Source organism: Mauremys reevesii, linkage group 4, assembly GCF_016161935.1.
Source record: "Mauremys reevesii isolate NIE-2019 linkage group 4, ASM1616193v1, whole genome shotgun sequence".
Taxonomy (NCBI): Eukaryota; Metazoa; Chordata; order Testudines; family Geoemydidae; genus Mauremys; species Mauremys reevesii.
This window is the reverse complement of record NC_052626.1, coordinates 63,577,604-63,600,310: the sequence shown is the minus strand read 5'-3', so window position 1 is coordinate 63,600,310 and position 22,707 is coordinate 63,577,604. Positions and strand designations below refer to the sequence as shown.

General features: G+C 43.8%; 1 protein-coding gene across 10 annotated transcripts in view; it reads right to left on the bottom strand.

Annotated features, from left to right (window-relative positions):
• MIDEAS (mitotic deacetylase associated SANT domain protein) overlaps nucleotides 1-22,707 on the bottom strand; it is an 87,983-nt gene that overhangs the window by 45,921 nt on the left and 19,355 nt on the right. For 2 of the 10 annotated variants that reach the window (XM_039533208.1, XM_039533212.1), the window contains exon 3: nucleotides 5,721-6,049. The exons of 4 other annotated variants lie outside the window; for them this stretch is intronic. The gene's annotated coding sequence lies outside the window, so the exon portion shown is untranslated. Of the gene's footprint in view, nucleotides 1-5,536; nucleotides 5,626-5,720; nucleotides 6,258-19,306; nucleotides 19,340-22,707 lie in introns of those variants that run through there. 4 more of the 10 variants (XM_039533218.1, XM_039533211.1, XM_039533216.1 and 1 more) reach the window with 4 other exon arrangements.

Below are 22,707 nucleotides of genomic sequence, written 5' to 3'. Positions count from 1 at the left end.
GTCTGCCTGGTGATGTTCTCCTCCTAATACAGCATGGCAAGAAAATCCTCCAAATATTAAATGATTAACCTGTTGAATTGGAGATATTTACGAAGTCATTGGGAGGTGAACTATCTACTTCAATCACCTTTGGTAAATGAAATTACCAAACAATCATTCATTTTCTGATATAGCTGGAAACTAATCTGAAAATTTTTCAAAATAAATCACTTTAGAAATGTATAGTGTGTACCTTTTAAAAATGAAACCTACATCTATCTCTGAGTTGTGAAGAATATGTATTAAGGTTATAACAACCAACAAGAATGCACTTTTATGTAGAAATCCATGATTAAGTCGAGTCTTCCTATCAATTTGATTTAAATCAAATACACCCTGTCAAGCATGAGACTCAATTCTGAACATTACACAAAACTGTAACAATATTTTATCACAATCAAACTGGTACTACAGAACAAAATAAAACATCCAAATTTACCTACGTATGAGGGGAAAGGTTGCAAGGGGTTAATAAATTCATGTTTGTAAAGCGCTTTGACATTTTACTCTGCACTTCCATCTGTGGATCTTGAAACAACGTACAGACCATTTGTGAATTAATCCCTGCAACATCTTTGTATCGCTACCTCCATATTAGAGATGAAGAAAACTGAAGTACAGAGAGGTTAAGAGCTTGATTTTCCATGGTGCTAACTAGGCACATAATTCCAATTTAAATCACAAGGAGCCATAGATCCTCCTCACTTGTGAATACCTCTATGACTTGGGCAAGATCACAGAGCAGTTTACTGGACAAGCTGGCAACAGAGTCCAGCATCTAGCTCTAATCCAGGGCTAGGCAACCTATGACACGTGTGCCAAAGGCGGCAACGCAAGCTGATTTACTGTGGCATGCTGCTGCCAGCCTGGGGTCCCGACCACCAGCCCTGCTCAGCCCACTGCCGGCCTTGATGGACGGAACCCCGGGCCGGCAGCGGGCTGAGCGGGGCCGGCGGCCAGGACCCCAGCTGGCAGGGAGCGCCTCAGCCCACTGCCGGCCTGGAGTCCCAGCCACTGGTCCACTCAGCCTGCTGCCAGTCTGGGGTTCCATCCGCCAGCCCCCGTAAATGTAAAATGTATTACTGGCATGTGAAACCTTAAACTACTGCGAATAAATTAAGACTTGACACACCACTTCTGAAAGGTTGCCGACCCCTCTCTAATCATTAGACCACTTCCATATAAAGCAGCCAAGTGTTATTATAATAAAAGTTCTTACATGAAAATTATATCATTTTGCAAACTGTAGCAAAAACGGATCAGTCATCCCAGAAGGGGCACAAATTCCATGATGACCTGATCCTGCTTTCACTGAAGTCAAAAGGAATTTTGCCAAGACTTCTATAGGAGCAGCAGGAGGCCTTTTGCTGTCAATACGACCAACAATTTAGCTGAGTTAAAGGGATTTTTCACTAAACTAGATAAATACCCTTCATCTCCCACAATATGCTAGTTTCTAAGTTGAATAGAATATTGTATGTCTTTTGGGGGAAGTGAGTGAAGGGGATGTCCCACAAACACTGTATGAGCACTAATTGACTAAGTCTCACACAACACAATTGAGCTGGTAGGTAAATATTATTAATCCAATTTTTATAATGGGTAAACTGAGGCAGGGAGACTTGCCCATTGCTTCATAGTGAGTCAGTGGTAAAGCAGGGATTATAACTCAGGAGTTCCTGGCTTCCAACATCCACTGCTCATTCCTTCAGACCGTGTTTGGAAGGCATCAGAAAGAGGAAAAACATCTATACTTTGATCATATGGACTAAAATCTAGAAAATAATATGGAGGAGTACAGCTTTCAAAAAAAAAAAAAAAAACCATCATCTAACAAGCTCATCCCACCTTTGAGAACATAAGAATGGCCATACTGGCCTGGACTAATGATCCATCTATTCCAGTATCCTGTCTTCTGACAATGGCTAGTGAGATTATCAAGTAATCCACCCCATCGTCCAATTCCAGCTTCTGTCAGTCAGAGGTTTAGTGACATCCAGAGCATGGCATTGTGCCCCTGACCATCTAACTAATAGCCACTGATGGACCTATCCTCCATGAACTTATCTAATTATTTTTTGAACCCACTTGTACTTTTGGCTTTCACAACATCCATGGGAACAGGTTCCACAGGTTCACTGTGTGCTGCATGAAGTAGTACTTCCTTATGTTTGTTTTAAACCTGCTGTCTATTATTTTCATTGGGTGACCCCTGATTTGTGTGTTATGTGAAGGAGTAAATAATTCCTTATTCACCTTCTCCACAGCAGTCAAGATTTTATAGACCTCTATTATATCTCCCATTAATCGTTTCTTTTCCACCCTGATCAGTTCCAGTCTTTTTAATCATTCCTCATAAGAAACTGTTCCATACCTTAATCATTTTTCTTACCCTTCTCCAATTCTTTATATCTTTTTGAATATGGGGCAACCAGAACCTCAAGCAGTATTCAAGTTGTGGGCATACCATGGATTTAGATAGTGGCATTATATTTTCTGTCTTATTACATATCCCTTTTCTATGGTTCCTAACATTGTTAGCTTTTTGACAGCCACTGCACACTGAGCAGATGTTTTCAGAGAACTATCCACAATAACACCACCATCTCTTTTCTTGAGCGGTAAGAGCTAATTTAGACCCCGTTATTGTATGTACAGTTGGGATTATGTTTTCCAATGTTTATTACTTTGCATTTATCAACACTGAATTTCATCTGCCATTTTGTTGCCCAGTTTTGCTAGATCCCTTTATAACTCTTCGCAGTCAGCTTTGGACTTAACTATCTTGAGCAATTTCTTATCACCTGCAAACTCCCACTACAGATCTTTGGGAGACCTCTTGTGTAAATAATAGACTTATGATAGCATCATGCTACTTCAGTATAATTGCAACATTTTTCTTAAAAAAAAAAAAAAAGAAAAAGAAAAAAAAAAAGCCACACACACACAAGCCTGGCTATTGCTATCTATAGAAAAGCTCTAACATCAATAGGACAGCTCTCTGACCAGTACTTTGGACTCAAAGACTAAGGCCATCATGATCATCTAGTCTGACATCCTGCACATTGCAAGCCATAGAACCTCGGCCACCCACTCCTGTAAGAGACTCATAACCTCTGCCTGAGTTACTGATGTCCCCAAATCATGATGTCGCATGTCTGTTCTTCTATACTCCCTTTGTATTTTTTTCCAAAAGCTCTCTCTGAAACTGCAGGCTAAAGAAAATGGCACCTAAAATGTTTGAGTGAATTTAGTGTTTATAAAACTAACATTTATCAGGATTCAGACACAGAGCAGACTGACTTTTTTGCAACCTTACCTGTTGCTGCACTGCCCCTGCACCTCATTCCTGAACTGTAGCATCCACTTCTTTAGGCACTTACTTGGCCCTCATCACCATTGTATCTGAGCACCTGAATCTTTAATGCACTTATCTTCACAACACCTATATAGGGTAAGGAAGTGCTATTATTCCCATTTTACAGATGGGAACTTAGGTACAGAATTGCTAACTTACTTGCCTGAGATCACACAGGAAGTTTGTGGTAGAGCAAGGAACTGAACTTAGGTCTCTCAAGATTTAGACTAGCACACTAATCAGTAGACCCTCCTTCCTCTGTTATCCAGTCCTAGACCTCACCCTAGTCCTCTGCTAACCTACCACAATGCTGGTTTGCAACACCTTTTCTATTCCAGCCTAGGGCCAGTGTTCAGCAGGGACTGCCACTCATACTAAACTAAGGCTATGGTAACACTGTATTGCAGCTGAGACAGGTTTAGAATGGATACTACCAATTTCCTTTTGCCACCAATGGACCACAAAAGACATACTAGGCTCTTAACAGGAGTAATGTACAGGGCACACAGAGAGGAAGTCCTATCACAATCCAGGAACATTAATTAAGTCCACTTCATAGGGCCACAGCTTGTGCACACAGCATTCATCATTCCAGTCTCTCCTCAGCAGGAACTATGCCTTAATTGTGTCTGGGCAGCCATATGTTTTGTAGACCAACGTTAGACAATCTGACCGAATCCTTGCCATGAAATGTATTTTCAGTGTTAAAGGGGCATTTTAACTTACCTAAAGTTAAAACTACTTTGTTTTAAATTACAGTTAACAGATAGAAACACAGATCAAAACCTTTTAAAGTGTAAGAAATGCACTTTGATGTTATTTTTAAAAGGATAAAAAAAATTAGTTATAGCAAGATAGTGCTTTTGAGTGAGAGCTCTAGCTTGATTGTACATTACCCTCAACTTTGCCACCTACTTCCCTAACCTACTCCAGAAGACGGAATAGTTTCTCTCTTTCCCACCCCCACAGTGCAATTGCAATCTTTGAACCATCAAAATACACAAACTAGCTTCCAGGCCCCCAAGGAACTGAGATATCTTAGAGCTGAATGTTTTTAGAGTCCAGCGGTTCAGAGCCAAACATGTCCATCTTCATAATGAGACACTCTCAAATACAGGCCCTAATCATGTTCCCAAGCAAATGGCAAAATTCCCACTGATTTCAACAGGAACAGCCATCAGAGGAACTAATTTAATATTCTAGGAGTAAGAAATCATTGCAGTTACCTAACAAACACTGGTTCACTTTAACCCTCCCTAGCTTGCATCATATTTCTAACCATAAGTAAACTGACGAGCAAAAATCTTAAGGTGGTAACAAACTGCAGATTATCCTATTGGCTGCTGCTCTGTCCTTATGGGATGCTGAAACCAGGTGCCTTACATGCTAGTGTTGAGATCTGAAAGTGAACTGAAGTTAAGTACTGCAATCAGTCTCCTTGCACAAGATAGCTAAGATTTGGATACAGGCTTGCAGTTACTGCAATCAAATACCTGAGTGCATGGAGATTTCAGAACCTGAGCCAGAAGCACTGACCTACAGAAAGCACAGAAACCTGTTCCAGGGGACTTGGATACCTATCAAAAAACAAGCAAGGCATGACCTAACCCCTATTTATACATGCCAAAACCCACCCAGCTTGTCCACTTAAGAATCTGTACTCAAAAGGTCCAGAATTAGGATAGCAGCGTATACGGCTCAGAATTAAGATAAACGTGGTAGAGATTTGGGAGGCTGGGGGTGAGGGAGCTCTTGTACAGCTCTTACCTGTACTAAACATAAGTCCCTCATGTTCGTTAACACTAAGTTTACTCTAAAATTTTAAGACAAAAAGAGGGGTATTAATTTTAAATTGCACGCAGCAAGACTGCAGCAGCTGTCAAATAATGAACAACAGCAATGCAATTTGAATCACCTCTCTGCTCTCATACCATAAGCAACTCCCCATCCAAAGGGCAATTTACCACATTTCACTAAAATGAATATTAGCCAGAATTCTCTGTACCAAGTTTCCACACTAAAAAGGCAGTCTTCCTGTTGAGGCAGTCCATTAGCAGCGCTGAGCTGCGTAGCTGCACATACGCAGCTTGCATGCATTATACAGATAAAAAAATAAATAAAAATAAAAAGCAAAGTTACCAAGCACTCAATCTCCCCATTTCCTCCACGCACACAGCTCCTTGCTGCAAACCTTCAGGCTTGCAAAAAACCACAGCCATGATTCAAATAGCCTCCACGGTGTTGATTCTAGCCTCAATCAGGAGCAAGGTGCAGGAGTGCGCAGGCCCTTTGGACCTTGTAAGAACCCTAGATTTCAATTTACCTCGTCCTAATATGAGACAGACACAGTCAGAATTATGTAACGGGGCGATTCCTCTCTCTCTTTTTGCTTCACTTCCCAGGAGACGACAAAAAAGTGTTTTCCAGAACCGCTCCTCTGGGCTTCCAGGAAAGAAGCAGGAAGTTCTCTTGCAATCAAGAATATCCCACGAAGTGGTCACTACTCAGCTCCCCTTCTGTGCACAAGCAAAGCGAAGTCCTGCACTGTACTTGGCTGAAATCTACAGCTCCTGTTTTTGATTCTCTCTCACCTCCAGTCCCACGATGCAGTGTCAGGATTGCATGGTTCTGACTCATCGGCTGAGCTCACAGCTTTAAAAAAAAAAACCAACAAGGCGGTGGCGGCAGCAGCTAGGGAGGGCGCTTTCTCCGACCTAAAGGATTGCACAACTCCCAGGCAAGGAAACAAGAAGCACCCGCCTCCTAAACACACATGCACTATGGAGAACTGAAACCAGCTCTTCCACTTCATCAGCACAACTGCCTAAGTCAGGAGCCATCTCTCTCCCGCTCCCCCACTGCTCAAGCAGGCCTGGGCCACTCCCACTTCCTGTTGCCATATAAGGCAGTGAAAGGGTTTAAAAACCACTTTAGCAACTCCACAGAGTTGGGGATTTCCAGCATATTTTAGCTCTACATAATAGCTTTCCCTTTCTCTCTCACACATCTACTGTTTGATTTGCAAAAAAGCATCCAGTTAGCATCTCTTCAAACCACACCAGGAGGATGACTTTTGGAGAACATTCTTTTACCCACAAGACTACATATGCAGTTTATCTTTCCACTGAGGAAACCTCTCTTTGCAATTTGCTATGTTCAAAATAGTTACAGATGCATTAAACGGAAATTTAGCTATTACAACTGATAATTGGGGTGCATATCAGAGACAAAATATCCAACAGGCCTTCTTCTGGACAAAACAGTTCTGTTTACAAACTCTCCAGGTGCAGGTAGGCTAGGCAAGTAAAAAGAGGTACATATATGTGGGACAGATAGAGCATGACTCAGTAGCACAGGACATAGGACAATGTCAGATCAGAGGTCTCAGCAGCTCTGCTGATGACTCACTGTTTAAGTGCCTTACCTAAGATTAAACACTTTGGCTCTCAGCACTGCCAACCCCAAACATTCAAAAACGTAAGTTGGGACCCCCAAATAAGCGTGACACTGGCTTAAAAATCATGACAATTTAAAAATAATACAATATATACATTTAGGGTTGCTTATTTTCATTTGCCCTCTGGTTTTGAGCTTTTAGTATACACTTGGGGCATTTTCAAGCTTTTCTCAGCAACCATGAGTGCCAGAAACTCACTTAAAAATACAAAAGCCAAAATTCTCACAATAATTAGTCTCCAGGGCCTGAGGCTTTAAGAAAAAACATTAAATGTAAAATTGTGAACATTGGCAAAACTGGTTTTCTGCTTTGTAAGACAGGTATATCGATAGACACCTATTTAAAGTGCTTTGAGATTTACACATGAGAAAAGCTAAGTAGTAGTATTTCTTAAGAACATGCTTTGAACCTGAAATTACTTTTAACTATTTTTTTCTGATTGATTAGATTGTACAGTGGCTATCGCTTTAAATAACTAATTGTTCTCTTTGTTTTTGAGTCCCTTTGACAATTTTTGTGGTTTTCAAAAATACATTTTCTTCTCCCTGTTGTTGTGTGAAAAATCCCAAACTACAAGAGAAACTGACTATATAAAGAAAACAGTGCTGTCAAAGACAGCAAATAAAACAATTAAATAAATATTTGTTTTCTTTAATCTTAGGTGTGTTACTTGCAAGAATATTAGGGGGAAAATTCTGATGAGTAATTTTTAAGAGACGACGTCCCTTAAAAATCAGATTAGATTTATGCTGCATGGACCGTTCCTAAACTACTGCCTTGCTAAAACCAGCCTGCTTTCTTCTGCACTCTAAGCACAGTCCTGGGCCCCAGCCCTGCAAGATGTTCCATGCAGGTGAACTCCTATGCTTGTATGATGCCCCACAATGGGGTTTTGTGCAGGCATGCAGGCTTCCTTAAAGCAGCTTGCAGACTCAGGAGGGTATGGCTACACTTACGGTTTGCAGCGCTGGTCGTCCAGCTGTGCAGGGCCAGCGCTGGTGTGTGGCCACACTCACAGCTACCAGCGCTGGTGTGTGGCCGCATTTGCAGCGCTGTTGGAAGTGATGCATTATGGGCAGCTATCCCAGCGTTCAACTGGCCGCAACATGCTTTTCAAAAGAGGGGGGTGGAGTGGGGTCTAGTGTGACAGGGAGTGGGGGGAGAGAGAGAGGGGATTTTTGGAGCCAACACTGTGTGTTTAGCTTCCTGCCTTGAAAAATCAGAACATGTTTCCGACCCCTTAGTCTTAACTCTTAATTGCAAACAGCCTGCAGCCAACACGACTCCCCGCTGTTTGATTCACTCCCTGACTGCCTCTCATTTGATTGTTTACAGCCAGGTACAGATGATCACAGCAAACAGGAGCTCTGTTTGTTTTTTGGCAACGGAGCTCCATGCGGAGCTCGTTCATAACAAAACAAAGAGAGGCTGCATAACAAAACAAAGAGAGTAATTTATAAAAGCATTCTGGGATACATCCTTATACCCTGGAGGCCAATCACAGCGCTGGTGTGTGGCCACACTTGATGACCAGCGCTGGAATCCTTATTCCCCATGCTGAGTGAGGTGTACGGCCAGCACTGCAGCCAGGGAGTTGCAGCGCTGGAAGTGCCCTTCAGGTGTGGCCACTTACTAATTGCAGCGCTGGTGGAGGCTTTCCAGCGCTGCAACTCACCAGTGTAGCCACTCAGGGCCTATGGCTGAAGAATCTGACATTTCCATTACCCCCATGTTTGTTTTGGGTATTTAAAATTTGAGGTCAAGCACAGACAACAGCTCATTTCCACTACTGTTGCAATGTGCAAGAAGGCTGCAACTAAGAGCAGAGTGAAATGTCCGAGGATGGAATATTAGAAGGAAGAATTAACTAACTGCCTTGTGAACCTTGAAGAATGCTGGTTTCTGCAAGCACAGTTGATCTTGCACCTGCATTCTCCATTCCCTTTGCACATTCAATACAACATGACAACAGTCCAGCATTTATTACCAAATGCCTTTGGTGCCCCAAAGAGATCATGGGAACAGAAATTGTTCCACAAGGGATAGCAGAGCATACCCAGTAACATTTTTCTGAAGTGCATCCACTACCACCTACAATTACAAAAGCATCTCCTCATTAAAATCAGTATTTGCTTCCTTTCTTTGTGGGACATTATAGAACACCATAAGGGAAAAAAGCATCTCATGGAGTGCACTGTTAGGTACTTATTATGATGTGAAGTGCTGTACAAACAGAACAGAAAAATGGTCCCTGCCCTAACCAGCTTACAATCTAAGTAGAAGACAAGAGACAGCAGATGGATATAGACAGATGGGGAGTACAAAGAAACAATGAGACATTACTGGTGACAGGCAGTGGCCTCTGCACACCAACAACCTAACTGTTATCAATTTTTTTGTAGGCATCACAGCAAAGAAGAATTTTGAAGAGGGATTTGAAGGTGGATAGAATCATAGACTATTAGGGTTGGAAGAGACCTCAGGAGGTCATCTAGTCCAATCCCCTGTTCAAAGCAGGGCCAACACCAACTAAATCATCCCAGCCAGGGCTTTGTCAAGCCGGGCCTTAAAAACCTCTAAGGATGGAGATTCCACCACCTCCCTAGGTAACCCATTCCAGTGCTTCACCACCCTTCTAGTGAAATAGTGTTTCCTACTATCCAACCTAGACCTCCTCCACTGCAACTTGAGACCATTGCTTCTTTTTCTGTCATCCACCACCACTGAGAACAGCCTAGCTCCATCCTCTTTGGAACCCCCCGTCAGGTAGTTGAAGGCTGTTATCAAATCCCCCCTCACTCTTCTCTTCTGCAAACTAAACAACATCAGTTCCCTCAGCCTCTCCTCATAAGTCATGTGCCCCAGCCCACTAATCATTTCCGTTGCCCTCTGCTGGATTCTCTCCAATTTGTTCACATCCCTTCTATAGTGGGGGGATCAAAACTGGACACACTACTCCAGATGTGGCCTCACCAGTGCCAGATAGAGGGGAATAATCACTTCCCTCGATCTGCTGGCAATGCTCCTACTAATACAGCCCAATATGCTATTGGTCTTCCTGGCAACAAGGGCACACTGCTGACTCATATCCAGCTTCTCGTCCACTGTAGTCCCCAGGTCCTTTTCTGCAGAACTTCTGCTTAGCCAGTCGGTCCCCAGCCTGTAGCAGTGCATGGGATTCTTGCTTCCTAAGTGCAGTAGTGAGGTAGCTTTGTGGATATAGACATCTGTGCTGTAACTAAGTGCAATTCATTTTTTTCCTGCAACATACAAGATCAATAAGTAACAACTATGACATGCTGAATGCAGCCATTGGCAGAAAAATGCTATTCAACTTCTCAGCAAAGCTGGATAGATTATTTATTTAATGGTAATATTTTGATTTCCACTTTGCTGAGAACATTATAGAACAGCCTCATGCACAAAGCTGTGTTTAGTAGTAAGTAGAGAAGAGGTAGGGACTTTCTCTAATCCATTAATGATTATCTGAAACTTACTCCCCACTTTCAAGAAATTGAGGGTTTGCCCCATCCCTTTTATCTTATTTATAAATAAGAAGGGATGTTTCTTATTAGTTTTGTTAATATTTAGAAACATCAAGAATATCAGTAACTAAAACACAAAATTCCCCCTCAATTGCTCAACTTTCGTTTCTCAACTCTTGCAATGGCACAATGTTACTAGCTCTCTACTGTTTGAAAGGAGGAAGACCTGAAATTTTGATACTAAGGGGGGAAAAAAAAAAAAGACACCCCGCCACACACAAATATTTCAGGCTTTTCATATATTATAATGAAGCAAAAAAAGACAAACTGAAGTCCCACTCATCCCTCATGCAAACAACCTTTAACATTATTTCACAATTGTTGTACCTTCTGTACAAACTAAAATCTTGGCATGTCTTTCTGACATCTTCTTGTGGACGTCTAGCCATCAGTTCAAGATCAATATGATTAAAACAGGGAACCTAATCTCCCTACCACCATCCAAAGCCCTTCCCCCTACCTCCTTTCTCAATCACTCTGGACACCACCACCATCTTGCCTACAATTTAGGCCTGCAACCTGGACATCATCTTCAACTCAGACTTCACTCTTGGGCCTCAAATCCAGACTACATCTAAATCTTGCTGATTCTTCCTGGATTAACAGATCAAAGATATGGCCTCTCTCATCAATTCACACATCTAAAAAACATCATCTCTCCAGACTCTCAATCATCTAGCATCTAGATCAGAGGTCCTCAAACTACAGTCTGTGGACCACCAGTGGTCCACGAGCTCCATTCAGGTGGTCCATGGATAGTTCCCTCTAAGGTGCATGCCTGGGCGGCCGCACACAAGAGAATGAAGGACCATCCACCTAATTAGTGGAGCTACACAAGCGTGGCTCCACTAATTAGGTGCCTGGACCCTGGAGAAGACGCACATGTAAGGTGAGGTGGTGGACTTGGGGGAATAGGGAGTAGGTGGGAAGGAAAGTGGGGTGAGAAGAGGGGTGGGGGGAATCTGAGACGTGCAGGGCTGCGGTGGCCAGAGAAAGAGGTGACTTTCCCTAGCTCCAGGGCTGCGGCTGCCAGGGAGAGACAGCCCTCCTTCCCAGCCTCAGCTTGGGGGCTGCCATGGCTGGGGAGAGAGGGGACATCCGTCACATTAGAAAGGTAAGACCACTGATATTAAAATATGAGTTGTGTGCTTTTATTTGTAGAACAAAGAAAATCAATTATTAAGTTTTTTTTCAATATAGCGCTTTTATCCAAAGCGCTTTACACTAGTTAGCTAACAGTACAAACAACATTTGGAAAGATCATTAAGTGGTCTGCCGAGACCCTCAGCAATTTTCAAGTGGCCCAGAAAAAAACAAACAAAAAAAAAAGTTTGAGAACCACTGATCTAGATTACTACAACATCCTTCTCTCTGGCCTGGACCAATACAATCCTGCCCCACTCATATCTATTCAGAATGCTGCTGCAAAGTTCATTTTCCTAACCCATCACTTAGACAACATTACCCCTCTCTTTAAATCTCTCTATTGGCTCCATCTTCTCCATCACAGACATAAGCTGCTTGTCTTAACTTTCAAGATCCTTCACTGTCAATCCCTACCCTATCATCTCTCATTCACTATCAAGATGTTGATGCTCAATTCCCATTGGCCCATGATGCCAGCCTCCACTACCCACCTGTTAGATTTTCAAAAAAAGCACCTTCATGCTTTCCTCCACGCTGCCTTTCATGCGTGGGCGGTGCTCCTTGTAAACATCCACAAAGCTATCTCATGATCCTCCTTCAAACTCTTCTTTGCCATGATGCCTACAAAACTTGACAACAGTTGGGCTGTTGGTGTGCTGAGACCACTGTTGATCATGCTGACCAATCCGGTCTCATTGTTTCCTTGTACTTCCCCATCTGTTGTTTCTTGTCTTGACACTTCAATGGTAGTGTAGACATGACTTATGTCAGCAAAACGTAAGTCGCTCAAGGGTGTGGAAAAAAAAAAATCACACCCCTGAGCGACAGTTTTGCTGGTATAAGTGGTAGTGTGCACAGCGCTATGTCGGTGGGAGAGCTTCTGCCTCTTGTGGAGGTGGTTTTATGTTGTCAACAAGAGAGCTCTCTACCGTCGACACAGAGTGGCTGCACAAGCGATCTTACAGCAGCACAGCTGCACCGGTACAGCTGTAAGCTCGCTAGTGTAGACATGGCCTTAGATTGTACGTTCCTTGGGTCAGGGGCCCATCTTTTTGCTCTGTGGTTGTACAGCACCTGGCACAATGGGGTCCTCATCCATGCCCAGGGCTCCTAGGCACAACAGCAATACAAAAAAACAATAATTATTTAACATTTATTTGGCTTGCTCAGATGAAACAGAAATCTGTTGTTCAGAATCTGGTGTTCAGTGCCTGCTCACTGTGAGCGCTACCTCTTCTATACAAGAGCCATTTTATTTTTCAAAAAAATCATGCATCTCTCTCACACTAAGAACTGTAATACTAGCTGTATGGTCCCTACTCCTTGCTTCTCTCTCTGTAATACCGTTGGTGACTACTTTAGGGTGGAGTGAGGGGTAATCTCCAAAAAGCAGTTCACTACCCCTCTCCATGAACTGCCTCCACACGGGACTGAGGGATTTAATTTTTTTTTGGTTGGTTGTTTCGTTGTTTGGATTTTTTTTACAAACATAAACTGGCTCTGCAAAAAGGATTGGGGAAGAGAAATAGCTAATCCTGAGACAAGAACTCCTGTACGGGGGCTCTAATTCCCTGAAATGACTCTCTGCTAGGGGTGGGACATAAAACACCAATCAATGACAGAGCACCTGCTTCAGGCCTCAGGATGGGCTGGTCTTGTGGTGCTGGCTCCTCCTCCTTGATCCCAGATGCTTCTAAAGGCCTCCAAGCACTTCATTGCCAACAAGAGCCTGGAGAGATTTATAAACAGCTGGAAATGAGATGAAGCTAGCCTGTCTGCCTTAGAGTGACCAGACGTCCCGATAAAATCCGGACCTTCCCAATATTTTGGGTGGTTGTTCCGTGTCCCGTCCCGATATTTCGCTCTGCCAGCAGCACTATTGGTTTTTTTTCTTTTTTGCTCTGCCAGCAGCACCTAGCTTTTTTTTGTTTGTTTTTCCTCCGCTGGTGGACCCCCCCTGCATGTGTCCCGATATTTTCTTCATCTCATCTGGTCACCCTAGTCTGCCTAGCTGCCTCTCCTAGGACTTCTGCTTCATGAGGAGGAACAAACAAGAACTAACCTCAGGGTCCAAAGCCACTAGCTACCAGTGAAAGAGAACCATCTAGGAAAGCAGAAAGAGGCATCCAGGTGGTATGTCCAGATGGGAGAAGAGGACCAAGTAACTGGTCAACATGTTTAAGGGAACAAGGAAGCAAGTAGCTGGGAAACATGTGCAGGTGATGAGGAGGACAAAGGACAACAGAACAGATGACGGGGGAGACTAAGTTAAGAGGAGAAGTAAACAATGGAAAGGAAATAACACTTCTCACTAGACACAGTTTATAATAAAAATAATACTTCCCTCATATTACTTTTTCCATTTAAACCTGTGTTGCCCCAAACTGGGTGCAGGAGGCACAAGACAGAAGTGATGAGCATTGCAGCTGGGAAAGCTGCAGAACCCCAGATCCATGCTTCTCCAAACATGCTTCTGTTTTTGGTTAAGTGGGGCATATAAAGATCTGTGAAACCCACTTGCCTTCTCTTCCTGCTCCTAAATAGAGCTGGTTGCAGGATCAGTTCACATGGGTAGGCTACTAGTGCAAGCTGCTCTGCTCCTGCAGCACTAAGTTCAGCTTTGGGTGGCACCAGGGGAAGCCTCACTCCCAGCAGCATGTAGCCTTCTGGTAAGTGGAGGAACAGGGAAGGGGACAGAGATGGAATCAAAGGAGAGGAGCAGAAAAACCTATTAAATATTATTACATATTAAACGTACTAAAATAGATATAGAAAAAATACACAAAAACAAAGTTAAGAAAATAGACAGAAAGGGACCGAAGAGAGAGAGAGAGGATAGAATAAACTAAGGCTAGCAGCATCTGGAGGGATGGGGACTGCAGCACCCAGCCACTAATCCATCCCAAGGAGTCGGAGGCTCCAATAAAAACCAGATTGCAAACCAATGACATAAGCAATTTCTGTAGCTGCCACAGGAATGTTATGTGATTGTGGATGAGAGAGAAGGTAATCCCCAGGATCGGGGGTGGGGGGTGTGGGGGTGTCTATCAGAATCTCTCTGTGAAGACTCCTCAAATAGATAAACTAAAAGCTGGAATCTAAGTATGGTAGAGATTAAAGATTTTGGACCAAGAAAGGGATTTTATGGTTAACATATTCTTAAATCTTGCTCCACAATCTTCCTTGTGAATATATGAGATGGAATTTGTACCTTAATTCCATTTTTAAATATTCTCTATACCCCCTAGCCTGCAATCAGATCTATGTGCGTGGACACCTGCACATGTGCAGCACCTCACTGAAATCAGTGGAGCTCTACACATACACAGCAGTCTCCCCACATAGATCTGATTGCAGGATCAGTGCCTATATGTGGTAGCCTAAAGTAACACGAGTTAAGGTAAATTCCCTTACAAACTACTATGATATATAGTCAAAGGTCTTTCAAATGAAATGTGTTTTTAAAAAGATACGGCTTTTGGAAATAAAGAAGAGGTTACTCACTTTGTGTAGTAACTGCAGTTCTTCAAAATGTATTTCCCTATGGGTGATCCACTTCAGGTGGGCATGTGCCTCTTGAGCCCATGATCGGGCTCATAAGGCCCGCGCATGCATGCTGTGCCTTCTCATGCTAGACACCGAGGCTATATAGAGATTCATGGGCCAACTGCACTCAGTTCCTGCTCCACCTGAATGTCTCCACAGAAAACAGCCTGAAGCAGAGGGGAGGAAAGGACGGGTAGTGGAGAACCCACAGGGACACACATTTCAAAGAACTGCAGTTACTGCACAAGGTGAGTAACCTCTTCTTTGAGTAGCGTCCCTGTGGGTGCTCCACTTGACGTGACTTCTGAACAGTTTCCCCAGAAGGAGGAGGGAGCTTCAGAACTGAGTCCAGAACTGAAGATAGTATTGCAGTACCCAGAGCCACATCGAATCTGACAGCATAGATTAAAGCATGTACTTCTAAAATGTATGTATTGAAGCCCATGTAGCAGACCTACATATATCAGACATTGGTATGTTCTTAAGCAATGCGGTGGACATCAAGAGCTGAAAATCAATCCCCCCTTCTCCACTGAAGGAATTATAGCTTTACGAACTTGTTTACAAGTCTTATATCTAAGACTGGTCTCCATCCTCTGTCCTTCTTTGGTACAAGGAAATACTTTGAATAAAACCCCTTGCCTCTGTGAGGGGGAGGGACTGGGTCTATTTCTCCGAATTGGAGGAGAGAGTTTACCTTGTGTCTTAATACAAGCTTGTGAGAGGGGTCCTTGAAGAGGGATGGGGAAGGGAAATTGAAGGGAGGAAGTGACATCAAAGGGATAGTATAGCCCAATATTATGATCTCTATGACCCACTTGTCTGAGTGATCCCTCTCCAGGCATGTTGGAAATGGGAAAGGTGGTCTCAAAAAAGAGAGAATGGTGGGAAAATGGGCCACACCTGTAAAACCAGAGATGCAGGAGAATTCAAACCCTAGACCAGCCCAATGGTTGGGTGGTCTTGGGGGGGCAGCCCTCTTTCTCTGAATTTATGTCTTTTTCTGGGGGGGTTGGTGGCTCTAGGGAATCCAGAAGACTAAGCAGGATGCAACCTCTGGGCAGTGCGAGACCTACTACACCATCTTTTATTTGTAGCTGTATATATGCCCAGGGAACATAAAGGGGTCTATTGTCCTTCAGTGTATGGAAGAACTCATCTACAGTCTCCAGGAAAAGCCTATGACTGTCAAAGGGGAGGTCTTCAACAGTATTCTGTACTTCTCTTGGAAATCCCAAGAGCTGGAGCCATGATGCCCTGTGCATAACTACCACCATATAGATGGACCTGGCCGCAGTGTCCGCTACAACCAAGGATGCTTGAAGAGCGGTCCTGGCCAATATTTGGCCTTCTGAAATGATTACCTGGAATTGCTCCCTATGTTCCTAGGGCAGATGTTCAATAAAAAAAGTCATGCATCTATTGTAGTTTGTGAAACTGTATTTGGCGATGACCACCTGGTAGTCTGCAGTCTGGAACTGCAGGGTTGCTGACAAATAGGACTTCCATTCAAATAGATCCAGTCTCTTTTGGTCCTGGTCAGGTGGAGTAGACCTGGAGAAGTGTTGCCTGCCCTCCTCATTTACCTCATCCACAACTAGGGGTTAGGTGGAGGGTGGAAGAACAAGAAATCAGAGTCTTTACGGGGAACATAATACTTTTTATCCAGCCTTTTTCATGTTCGTAGAATAGTAGCAGGTGTTTGCCACGTAGTCTCAGCTGGATCCAGGAACACCTTGTTAATGAATAACACAACCCTGGAGGGTGTTGCTGACTGTAGGATACCCAACTGCTTGTGTTGTGAATCCCTGACATCTTCAAGTGGAATCTGAAGAGTGTTCAACTGACCTCTTTATCAGGTCTTAAAATTGTCAGCCAGGAAAGGTGGTGGAGGTATAACCATTTCATCTGGGGACAAGAATGAGATGGGTGCTTGAGGGGTGGCCTCCTTATCCATCCTGGCCTCCTATTCCTCAAACGTCTCCTGTGAGGGAGCTGGTTGGGGAGGAGAGGACTCAACAAGCCTAGTGTCCCTTGGAGACAGTACCAGTGGTCTGGATAAATGCTGTTGGTAATCAGCCCAGGGATCCCAGTACGGCCACTGATGTGGGGCATACCAGAGTGGGGTGGCATGCAGGGTTGGTTCCACCACCCTTGATTACAGTTGCAATCTTCCCTGTCACTGTCAAAGAACGAGTTCCTGACAAGTTATGTTGGGGAATCCTGGACTGAAATTGAAGACACTGACTAGAAGTCCCCTTCATCCTCCTCAACATCATCCAATGGAAGAGTCTGCATAGAAAAGGGTGGAAAGTCCTGTAGTACCAGGGAACAATAGCAATCTGGAGACCAAGGTGTTAGTGCCAAGACATGCTTGGTACCCATGAGGATTCTGGCTCATCCACTACGGACAGGTCCCTCTAAACTCTTGCAGTACCGAGCAGGGAAACAGTACCAATGCAGTAGCCGAAGAGAGATGTGGTAGTTGAAGATCGATGGCCGGCATACCAATATAGGTGCCGATGGAGTCTGATGCCATCACTTGCTCTGTACCGAGGGTACTGAATAGGTAGCTGCCAATGGCAGGCCTGAGCCTGATGGTACCAGATCAGGTGATTATGCTTGCCCTCCTTGTCCCTGGTAGACAGTACTGAAGCTCTGTCAGAGCCATGTCTCTCCCTCGAGCTCCAGGGATTTCTGGCACTGCCAGTACTGGTGGAGGAGTCCTTCAACTCAATGGTACTGAGCTCAGAGGTCAAGGTTTTGGAAACTGCAGATCTCATAAGTGACCTGGGCTTCTTTGGAGCCCTCTCAGAAGCCTCCAATGACTTCCTGTTCTTAGGGGAAGCATGTGCCAAGATGAAAGGGGCACTGGATCTGTCTAAAAAAGTTTACTTTTGCTTTCCCCCTTCCCATTGTCCCCATTTTGAATTGACAAAATGGAAAGAGGAAAAGGTGGATGGAAGGGGTGGGGGAGGGGTGGAAAAAAATAAAAAAAGTTTAAAATCCAAAAGTTTCCATAGAAGTTCTTGCAAAACCACTGTAACAAATTATTTAAATTCCCTCCCCAAATTTTTTGATCAGCTCATATGCAAGAATACAGAGGTACCCACCCTTCCTATCTTAGCTATTAATTCTTCAGTGACTCAGTGCAAACCTGTTTTGTTTTAATTTGTTTGTTCCCTCCCCCAGAGTTATTTATTTCCAGAAACTAGAAAGATAATGATAATGGAACAAAATAAGTAAGTTCTATTACATTCTTTTATTATTTATATTAATTTCATTACCTATATTATGTTATTTATATAGCACCTTTCCTCTCAAAGAACCCCCAAAGTGCTTCCTGATCTATATATGTACCACACCAACAACTGTATGCAGCTGCTTCTGGAGGCTATGCAGGAAGCCAGCTCACCACATGCTAGACAAAAGTGAAGCAGGAAAGAAACGGGGCAAGTGACAAGCAGGAAAACCCTACTCTTCTGAAAAGTGCTTGGTCATTAAAGATCTCCGGTTAGAGGGGATAAACCCTCTGTTTTTTGTTTCTCTTTAAATAAGTTATCCTCCAAAAGATTCTTCAGGGTAAACTACATTAAGCTCAAATCTGATGCTTCGAGCACCTAACTACCTCTCAGTCTATACGGTTATCTATTAATGTATGCAATATGTACTAATATTTACTATTTTTAAATAAAGTATTCCTCTAGTCATCCTAGATCTTCTGTACTCATTTCCAGCAATGAAGGAGAATCCACACATTGCAACCACTCGGTAAATAAAATGAACTAACCCAGTGATACATGTTACCAACCAACCAGAAAACTCCAGGACCATATTCCAAGATTTTGCAGCCCCAGAGCAACACAGGCCAAATTCATACATAGTGCTCTGGCCTGGAGATAAGTGAGAAAAGCAATGATCCCACAACATTACATTGCTTTTGGCCACAGCAATTTTGCACAAGAGGGGAAGGATGCTGGTGGCAAAGGATATTTTAAGCAAGGGTCTGTTAGCAACACCTGAAATTGTTGATTGACCTTGTCTTATCTCTAGAAATGTCATTCAGCATACAAGTTATAACTCAAGAAATGCTGGACAGTGGGCAGTTTTGCCAAATATTTTTTCTTAAAATTACGCAAAAAACCACACTCTCAAAATAACACAACATACAAACTAACCAAGGCCATTTGAGAGGTGAAGATCTACATACAATACCTTTGCAGCCATAAGAAACCCTATAAATTAGGGTAAGACAGGGCAAAAATAGCTTCACCATGCACATCTGTGACATATATCATTAATAGGGGCGTATGCATGTAGTGGTGGAGCGTAAGTAAGGAAACCTTTCATTTACACTTTTGAGAAGCTATTGGAAACAGTGCCAATGAAAAAAAAGTTACTGAATTTTGAAAATAACTTTCACGTGCAACAGGTGGGTCAGCACACTAATCACTGTAGCCTCAATTAGTTTCCTCCAGTGATGGTTGATTGAACAGTTAGCTAATCAGAAGGAGAGTGTGAGGAAGTAAGGAACCAATTAACCCTCAGCTGACTAACCTGACAGGAAGTATTCCAAGGGGTGGGAAAGATGAGGATGACGATGAGGAGGCTAGCGGAGCCTAGAATGAAAGAGCTTCCTAGATCTCCTAGAGAGGGAGATCTTTTTTCCTCCTAGGGCCCTAGTAAAGAAAGGCTGAAAGATGTAGGGATTTAAAATTGGAATGCTGCACTGTACTGGAGTGGGTGGAAGAGTTTAGAATAAAATACAGCCTGAACAGTACAAAAAAGTGGGTCTGAGCAGTTTCTGGGACATCAGAGGACAGGGACAGAGCATTGCCCCATGGAGGGAGGGGATTTTGCCTGTGTAAGATATGGGAATGTTGAGACACAAATAGATTCAGCTTTCATTCAAAGTAAATTCCCAGATACTTCCGTAAACCATTAACCAAAGAACAAACTTACTGCATGCAAACTCATGTCAGCTCTCCAAACTAGGAATTTAGTGCTGGAAAGGATAAGCTTTCTTCCTCCAACCCTTCCTTACCAACTCCACTGGATGAGTGGTGTTAGTTTTGTATAACAGTCAGCCAGGTGCAGAGAGTTTATAATGGGGAGGGGAGAGTATACTACAAGAGTCTGCAGTTGCTACTGGCAGTTTTTGACCCTGTTTGCTGTAATATTCCCAGCCACAGAGTGCAAAGCATATAGTCGCCAGCCTGATCATCATCAGTGCCATGCAGAATACAATTGTGCTTTTGTTCAGACAGTGCTTTCCAGCAATCTTTCTCTTTGCCTATTTACACTCAGCATTAATGATATGCAAGGAAATAGTAGGGTATCTATGCTTGTTGGAGTAGGCCACACAACCGTGCAGCACCTCTTGCCCTGAGCTGATTCGGAATACAACCTATAGCTGTTCCCAAAAAAGCATATGACCCTCATAAGTGGTTACGGATCTGCAAAGTTGCCTCTCAGCTCATTTTTCCAAACTAATCCCAAATTTAACGCAGAGATCTCCTGTCCCACAAACCTGTTAAGTTAAAAGATTCTGAAGTAACTTTTGTTGGCTGCACAGCATCCACGCTATGACTTTGCATAAAGATGTTTTTTAAAAATTTATTGAGACTAAGACAAGAACATTTCTGTCCACATGACAAATGGTTAAAACTCCATGGTCTTCCTATTGTTGTCAGGAGGAAAAGATGACAGAAAGCCTTATGCATAGAGATGTATAGCCTTCCAGGCCATTTGCTAAGCATTTCATAAAGCATTTGCTAAGATACCTGCACTGACATGATTACACTCCTTCTCTTTGCATAGGGTCACTATGTCCTGCCAATTTATCAACTCCCAAAAATAAACTTGTTGAGTAACTAAAGATGTCAATAGATTTTCACATTCTCCCCATGCAACCCACATTGTACAGCAGTGATGTTTACTCAAATACAACTAAACATTTCATACTTATTCATAGCGGAATATTTTTCAAGCAAATTCTGTCATTTTAAAATGTCTCCATTGTAGCTGTTACTAAACCAAAAGTGATTTTATTTAAATTGTGAAGGGAGATTTCCTCTTACTGTTTTCTTGAAGTGATTTTAGTGCTTATGAAAACTGACATACTGAGAGTTGTGGACGCTAAAGTCCTATTCATCCTCAGGATGGGTATGGCATGGACAGCTACCAGGGGCGGTGGGTGGAGCCCCCGTCCGGGGAGGCTATCCCCCCAGCTCTGCGCCTTCCACCCTAGCCTCCCCACACCCCCCTCGTGGCTGGAGCCCCAAGGCCACCCCGAGCTGCCCCAGCTACGCCGTGCCTCCCCTACTGAGACCCCAAGCCACCCCACAGGAAAACCTCCTGTCTCCTGAAGAACTTGAACTTTTGATATGCACCAGGGAGGTTCTGGGGCAGCTGAGGAGACGGTATGTGCTATTCAGCTTCCTGGGTTCATCAGTAATCTCCCTGGAGTCCATAGAGATTACTGATGAACCCAGGAAGCTGAATATCACATACTGCCTCCTCAGATGCCTCGGAACCTGCATGGGGCATAATAATAAGCAAAAACTTCCCCCGTGCAAACTGTCAAAACCCACAACTGGGCATCCAGTGGCGGTGTCTGTGCCAGGGGACGCTTAGCCTCCCTGGCCTATTTTACCCACCACCTATGGCAGCTACTGTGCAAATACCCCAGCCACTGTGCCTCAGTGTGGAGCTGGAGGGATCATCCTCTAAGGGATCAATCTCCTTGTTTTTCTCAGTCCTTGACCTTTCTGATGAGGTTGCTAATCTCAGCTCTAGCTGATATCAGTTAGACTGAGGACTTGTCACTAGGAACAGGACTGAGACCACTAACTCTCACAGAATTACAATCATTAGACAATGATTCCTTCTGTTCACTACCAACCTGGTTTGAATTAGAACCAGTGACTTGGCAGTGAAAGCTCTATAGCTGATTTCTTGTCTCCCAAATTATATATTTTTTTCTTCTTTGTTACAGCAAATTAATTTATAAAATATTTTTCATTTAATTGGTCCTGCTAGTGAAGGCAGGGGGCTGGACTAGATGACCTTTCAAGGTCCCTTCCAGTTCTAGGAGATTGGTATATCTCCAATTATTACCTTATTACCTAATGTACGCAACATCTTCCATCCAAGAATCTTGAAGTATTTTATGGGATGCAAGTAAGCCTCACCAGGACCGGTGCTACCATTTAGGCAGACTAGGCAGTTGCCTAGGGTGCCAAGATTTGGGGGCCCCAGAAAGCAGCGCCCCCAATTTTTTTAAAAAAGTGTTTGAGCGGCCGCTGCCCTGGGAGGGAGAGGGAGTCTGAGCTGCCGCCGGCAGCCCGGGGGTTCCCCTGGGTCAGCGCGCCGCCGCCAGCAGCCCGGGGGTTCCCCTCGGTCAGCGTGCCGCCGCTGGCAGCCCGGGGGTTCCACCACACAGTCGCTGCTTCGCTTCTCCCGCCTCCCAGGCTTGCGGCGCCAATCAGCTGTTTGGCGCCGCAAGCCTGGGAGGAAAATTAAAGCAGGACAGTGTGCTCGGAGAGGACGTGGAGCAGAGGTGAGCTAGGGTGGGGAGGTACTGCAGGGCTCCCCGGGCCAGGAGGCGGAGCTGC